Genomic DNA, 7,669 nt, shown 5'->3' on the forward strand with positions numbered 1-7,669 from the left:
AGACGTACCTATCAACCAAGAGTAGTTTCTAGACTATTAGCAAAAGGCTTTTGCTTACCTAAAAGATTTTAGAATTGAGTCTAAATACATAATGTGCTTAATTCTTCAATGGTTTTTAGGGTCTTGGAATCATTTTATTCACACCTGCCGGAACATATAACTTGAATAAAATGCTTAATGAGCATTAAATTATGCATGTATGCTAGAATTTGAGTTTATTAAGAGAAATTGTGAATGATTATTTATTTGTTTATTCTTTTCTATTGTAGTTTTACTATGGCAAACAACAATCAAAACATCATCATGGGTTCTGAGCTTATGGTCAAGCTGAACCTAACAAATTTTCTTGAATGGGAAGCTAAGCTAGTTGAAATAGCCAGACTCAATGGACTTGAGTATGTACTGTTACATCCCATGCCAAGCTACTATGCCAAAGACATGACCCCTGAAAGATTTGCCGCCTGGGATGCGGATCTCAAAAAGGTTATGAGTCTCATGCTGAACAATATCCCTGATGAATGGGCTAGAAGGTTTGTAGCTTACGAACCTTTTACGCTCATCAAGAATCTGAGGGATATCTGTCGTGGAAGCACGGAGGACAGGGACCTAAAAGTCCATGAGTGACATAAAGAGAGTGCCACTATGTTCGACCACGACGGCCATAGGTTCCCTTGTGATCCCTGGTGTGGGGATCGCTCAATGTACACCCGCAGGGCAGAGATTGAGAGTTCGGGGGATTGTAACTACCGAGAGGAGTGCTCATCGATAATACTCCAGAAGCAGGTTATCCTTACTAGCTCAGCATAAATAATTGAAGGGACATGCGTTAAACTATTAAACTATTCTGAATTGATTTTAACAATATGCAACACATAATACTAAATCGATCGTGATTATCTTATTTAGATTGATTTAAGGTACCTAGCATGATAATTCAATTGTCCAAGGTATTATCTTATTAGGCGTGATAGATCAATCAAATTAATAGTTTGACAATTTTATAAAAGGGTGATGAAAGCGATTAAATCATATGAGGGACACATTACAACGCACCCTTGAGAGGTGCGTTGTGGTTCTCAGAAAACTAACTACTTGGCTTTGCTATTTCTCCTTTTATTTAACGAATCTCTGGTTTCCAAGCAATGTTCCAGTATTTAGGCTGAATTCATCAAGCTACAAGGGGCAGGATGCGTTCTGTTCGACTTTTGGGTCGATTGCGACAGAACGCTGGATCAATTTCGCAGCATAAGGCTTAGGCTTAAGGCTAGAGTCAATACTCATATTATGGAATTGTGTGTTATTTTCACGTCGGTTTTAGGTTGTGTTTATAGGAAAATAGTGTGTGGAAAGATAGATTTTAAGATACGAATCCAAAAAGAATCCGGAGATAAAACGGCCCCAGGCACTTTCAGCGCCCAGGGCTGGGCGCCGAAGATTTCGGCGCCCAGATCCAGGCGTTGAAAATGGGATCTGGGCCGAGTTCTTTGTCAGATTTGGACTCTTAGAACGCGGAGCTTTTGAGATTTATCCGAGTCTTTTAGTGCGTATTAACTCATGACGGAATGCGTCTGGGCCCATTACGAACTCTAGGTTCGTTAGGAATTTAATTAATACGTAACTCTTATTTTCGAATTATACCAAGAATTAAAATTCTATCTCTTTTAGGATTTATGTTGGAGTGCAACACCTAATTCTGACAGGTTTCTATCTTTTATGACTTTGCCACTTTTAACAACTACCTTTTACGGCAGTTACTATTCTTAGCAGGTTTCTATAAATAGCAGTTTTGGCTGAAATCAAAGGGTGATTGAGATCCGTTTATTTTTATAGGAGATGCGTTGCCAAGTGGAGATTTATGTTCTCATCATCGAACCTTCCCTTTCGGGAATGGGACAAAAGTAGGTGTCTATAGTTAGCCCCCACTTTGACTGAGTCTCGAGATGAGACGATGGTCAAAGTACTAGACGGAGTGCGTCATACAAGCCATGGCGTATGTGACCTATTTTGCGAGGGTCTCACGAGCCCCCGAGTGATAACATTTGACTTAAGGGTCATCACTTGAAGTGTTAACACATTCCTCACGCGTCATTGGAATTTGTTAACTGATAGTATAAAAACTCCCTCACTTTGTCATTAACGCATACTTAGCTTAAACCAACGACACTTTATTATGGTCGAAGAAGTCTTTGAAAATTATTTGAAATCCGAGTCCTACTGTGTACAATCCGAGGTGTCCTAAGTAAGTTGACTTATAGAAGGGTTCGTACAGGATTACATGAGTGAATCAAAATATTGTTACGATTTTTGGAATGCTGTCTAAGGATTTGCTGGAAGCCAGGGTGCAGGAGTAAAGATATTACTTGTGCCCATGTGGCACATGCTTTAGGCTTTTAGGGCCATCATTTCCAGAATTGCGGGAATAGAAACCGCTTTCAAATTGACTTGGATTTACTTGGTGTATGTCTGCACAAAAGGTCAAGGTATACCTAGTTCTTTCCCTAGTTCTTTCATTTCAATTTTTAGCCCCCAGTTGCTATTATGTCTTCTCATTAATGATGCTTTCAGATTTCGATTTTAGATGCCCGTGTCATATGTCTGAGTAGAGTGAGCCTTGGTTAAGTGCCAAGTCCTATTGACAATGTCTGATTTTTTCAAAGGGGATTCGCAAGGATTTGAATTACCATGAACGGGTGTCCTGAGTTCGAAGGAACAATGGGGCGATGCCGTAGAACAATCATCTTTATTGCAAGCTTACTGCCTTTACTACTTGTTGGCGATTATGACTGTGTCTAGTGGTGAAAGAAGGTCTTTAAGTGAGTTACTTTGCTTTAGGGAGGGTCAAGTCGAGTACTTTAGAGGTCATGGACGCTCGCGCTAGCCCCCATTCAATTGAGGCAAAGCGATCTTTTGAGTATTGGCTAAGTGCCTATGAGTGTGAGTGCTCCTTCTGGCAAGGGTACATACCCTTACTATTTTTCGATGTGTGCTCATTTTGGCATCTTGATAACTTGGATTCTTCCTTTGACTTAAATTTTTCTTTCGATTTGGATTGCAAGTAATTAAAATTCAATAAGGGACTCTATTTTTTATTCTTGTTATTCTATAGGCTTTATCATTTTTGCAAATTGGTTGGACCGAATCATGGATTGCTTACGTATCCGCCTTAAATAGATTTAATTTGGAATCAGGTCTTGCGTAGTTCTTAGCCAGAAAATGGTTTCTTAGAATGTCGATTTTAAACAAGTACGTTCGAGTGGAATCGTAATGCTTGAAATAGGGTGAAATAAGTGTACGAAAATTTTGGAGCGCGCGTATTTTGCGTATTATATATGATCTTCTACCCCCAAGTGTTCGTTATTCTTCCGCATGTATATAGGAAAATATACGAACACTTGTAGGAATTGGGAGTTGAAAAGTGATAAGCAAGAATGGCGCCCAGGGCTGGGAGTTATTATTTTTGGCGCCCAGGTCTGGTCGTTGAAAACGTGTTCTGGGCTGCCTTTTTGTGCTGCTCCTTTTCGTTTTGTGCCAAATATTTGCGAATCTTTTTTGTGCGCTAAATGCTTTTTTTTAGACGAACTTTAAAGGCGCTTTGCAAAGTTTCTTTTTTATTAATTTTTTTTTTACGTTAAGCGTAGAATGTACTTTTCATTTGTCTTTTTTTATTTGTGACTCAAGACGGCTTGAAAGATGGGTTGAATGAGATAGGATAATTTGTATAGGTATTAGTCAAGCATGAGGATTGGAAAGGGTAGAAGATCGTAGAACTTTATGTAGTTTTTGTGGTATGATTTGGGTTTGTTGACTCAATTCTTTTCCTTCGTTTACTTGGGTAAATTTCGCACTTTGGGATGTACGGGCTAAGTATTTCATGGCTCGCTCTTTTCGCTCTCCCTTTTCTCTTTCTCTTTTTTCTTTTTTGCTTGGGATTTCTCCCCCTTTTTATTTGAGCTAAAAGGTAGATGGTTGTGGTCTTTGAGTCACGAGGCGAGACTGAGTGAGCCTCGTTTGGTAGGCCTATAGTGGACCTTTAATTTTAGGAGGCCTAGGGTGGACCTTTAAATTGTCTTACTTTGCAAGCGTATTTAGTCGTTTCTTAAAATGTGCAAATAGCGTAGATTCAAAATGTTGTTTTTACTTTATTGAAATTTAACGAAAGAATTACATCGAAAATAATTTTTTTGCTTCTTTTCAGATTCCAGTTTCCGGGATTTAATTGGAAGTTGTGATTTAGACTCGAACTTTCATTAATTTTTCTGATTATAAACCGTGTATGAATACAAGGAGGTGGCTTAGACTCAAAATAATGACGTGGCGTAAGCCTATAATACTTGACCAAGCGACTTTCAGACTTAGGCTAATTGGACCATAATTTTCGTTGGTTGACACTTTAGATTTTAACCCTTGGGTGTTCATTTGTCATGCTCCATTTTGCTTAATGTTGGCAAGGTAGTTAGTTGGGGAGATCGAATTTTCATTTTTGCAAGACTAGAATCATTAGTGCGGCTTCCCTCTTAGTGTGTATTGCTTTACCCCAATGGTAGCCTTATGGAATGCCGACTTGGGTATTTTCATGGTTCGTCATGTTGCATTCATGGAAAATCTTTTAGTCCGTACTTAGGAGTATTTCAAGGAGCGAGTGGCTCAAGAGAACTATGATTGTCGTGACCCAATGTGATCATAAGCCTTGAGGCCATTAATTTTTTTTTTGCCAATGGTATTGACACCTTAGGCTCACTTTGGGGGTTGTGCGACTATGGAGGAATGATTTTCAGAATATGACTGTTTCCATTTTACAAATACTTGAATTACATAATATATTCTTTTTATTGGTGAGAGAGAGTATTGAGGCCGTGGATTCTTAGCAAGGGATGACAATTACATATGGGTGCTTATTGATTTCTTTTAAATGTTAGGAAGGGAGACTCAATATGGTTTAACCTTTTAACTTGCAGAACGACACCAAGCATTAGGACCGATTCTATGTGTAAGACAACTAAGACTTAGGATTTAGATTGTACTTTGGAATAGCTTAGTCTAGACTCGGATTTATTTATTTTTTATTCGAACATTATTTTTCCTTGAAAACTTTATTTGAACATCATTTTTTGAATACTTTGCGCATGTGACATTCAAGGTCATTTAATCAGCGTGCTCGGTTTAGTGCCGAACATAGTCGTCATAGGAGGCCTAGTGACGACACAATGAGTTGTTTAGTTTATGAGTCGTGTTTCAAAGTTGAGTGCCCTTTTTCCAATACGTCCTTGCAACAGATTTGTCGCTCATTATTCAAATTTTTTTTTATGCGCGGGCACCAAAGGTGCTGGACCTGACCAGTAGGCCAGTGCATTCATGAGCGAATTTCGTCCCAAGAGGCCAATCACGATGTAAGCCAAGGGGGCATGCACCAATGAGAGGGACCTAGTGGGCGAGCGATTTGGTTTGGGATAGGTGTACTACTAGCGAAAGTGCCGAGTGGAAAACATTCGAAGCGTATGCACCCCCGGGGTGGCGATGGGTATCCTTATTCCCAACTCCCGGAGTCGTCATTCAGTTTTTAACGACAATGAGAAAAACTGACAAAACCCGGTTATCGTGACATAAAGGGAGTGCCATTATGTTCGACCACGACAGCCATAGGTTCCCTTGTGATCCCTGGTGTGGGGATCGTTCAACGTACACCCGCAGGGCAGAGATTGAGAGTTCGAGGGACTGTAACTACCGAGAGGAGTGCTCATCGATAATACTCCAGAGGCAGGTTATCCTTACTAGCTCAGCATAAATAATTGAAGGGACATGCGTTAAACTATTAAACTATTCTAAATTGATTTTAACAATATGCAACACATAATACTAAATCGATCGTGATTATCTTATTTAGATTGATTTAAGGTACCTAGCATGATAATTCAATTGTCCAAGGTATTATCTTATTAGGCGTGATAGATCAATCAAATTAATAGTTTGACAATTTTATAAAAGGGTGATGAAAGCGATTAAATCATATGAGGGACACATTACAACGCACCCTTGAGAGGTGCGTTGTGGTTCTCAGAAAACTAACCACTTGGCTTTGCTATTTCTGCTTTTATTTAACGAATCTCGAGTTTCCAAGCAATGTTCCAGTATTTAGGCTGAATTCATCAAGCTACAAGGGGCAGGATGCGTTCTGTTCGACTTTTGGGTCGATTACGACAGAACGCTGGATCAATTTCACAGCATGAGGCTTAGGCTTAAGGCTAGAGTCAATACTCAGATTATGGAATCGTGTGTTATTTTCACGTCGATTTTAGGCTGTATTTATAGGTAAAGAGTGTGTGGAAAGATAGATTTTAAGATACGTATCCAAAAAGAATCCAGAGATAAAACGGCCCCAGGCACTTTCAGCGCCAGGGCTGGGCGCCGAAGATTTCGGCGCCCAGATCCAGGCGTTGAAAATGGGATCTGGGCCGAGTTCTTTGTCAGATTTGGACTCTTAGAACGCAGAGCTTTTGAGATTTATCCGATTCTTTTAGTGCGTATTAACTCATGACAGAATGCGCCCGGGCCCATTACAAACTCTAGGTTCGTTAGGAATTTAATTAATACGTAACTCTTATTTTCGAATTATACCAAGAATGCAAATTCTATCTCTTTTAGGATTTATGTTGGAGTGCAACACCTAATTCTGACAGGTTTCTATCTTTTATGATTTTGCCACTTTTAACAACTAACTTTTACGACAGTTACTATTCATAGCAGGTTTCTATAAATAGCAGCTTTGGCTGAAATGAAAGGGTGATTGAGATCCGTTATTTTTATAGGAGATGCGTTGCCAAGTGGAGATTTATGTTCTCATCATCGAACCTTCCCTTTCGGGAATGGGACAAAAGTAGGTGTCTATAGTACCATCAAATAGTTGTAATTAGTTTAATTATAGCTGATCTTATTTGAAGAAAATGGCGCCTTCCATGGTGAAATTCAAGACAGAGTTTCCAATCCATTTTCAAGACGGACTTTGAAGTTGAAGCTTCAAGATGAAGTCGGGCCATACTAGATCACATTTATCTTATGCATGCTTTAAGTTATTTATTGCTCTTAAATATGTCTTAATTATGCATGAGATTATGGCTTGATTATGTTGCATGATTAAGGATTTTAGTTCACTTAAAATCTAACCAACATAGTAAGAGCCTTAAGTTCCAAACTTAAAAATTGAGTTAAAAGGTGCCATGCCAAAATAACATTTACTTGGATATCCTTTTTTCATCGATCTTAGTTATAGTTTTCCGCCATAACGAGGTGTTACTTATCGATACTAAAGGGGTAAGGTACACAAATAATTGTGAGTACATGTTAGTTTTGGTGAAACTCAACGATATAAGTAAGGAGTCCTTTTATGTCGTGGCAAATTCGATAGGTTTACCTAATAAGTTCTTAGACGTACCTATCAACCAAGAGTAGTTTCTAGACTATTAGAAAAAGGCTTTTGCTTACCTAAAAGATTTTAGAATTGAGTCTAAATACATAATGTGCTTAATTCTTCAATGGTTTTTAGGGTCTTGGAATCATTTTATTCACACCTGCCGGAACATATAACTTGAATAAAATGCTTAATGAGCATTAAATTATGCATGTATGCTAGAATTTGAGTTTATTAAGAGAAATTGTGAATCATTATTTATTTGTT

The sequence above is a fragment of the Spinacia oleracea genome, chromosome 1 (assembly GCF_020520425.1).
Source record: "Spinacia oleracea cultivar Varoflay chromosome 1, BTI_SOV_V1, whole genome shotgun sequence".
Lineage (NCBI taxonomy): Eukaryota > Viridiplantae > Streptophyta > Magnoliopsida > Caryophyllales > Amaranthaceae > Spinacia > Spinacia oleracea.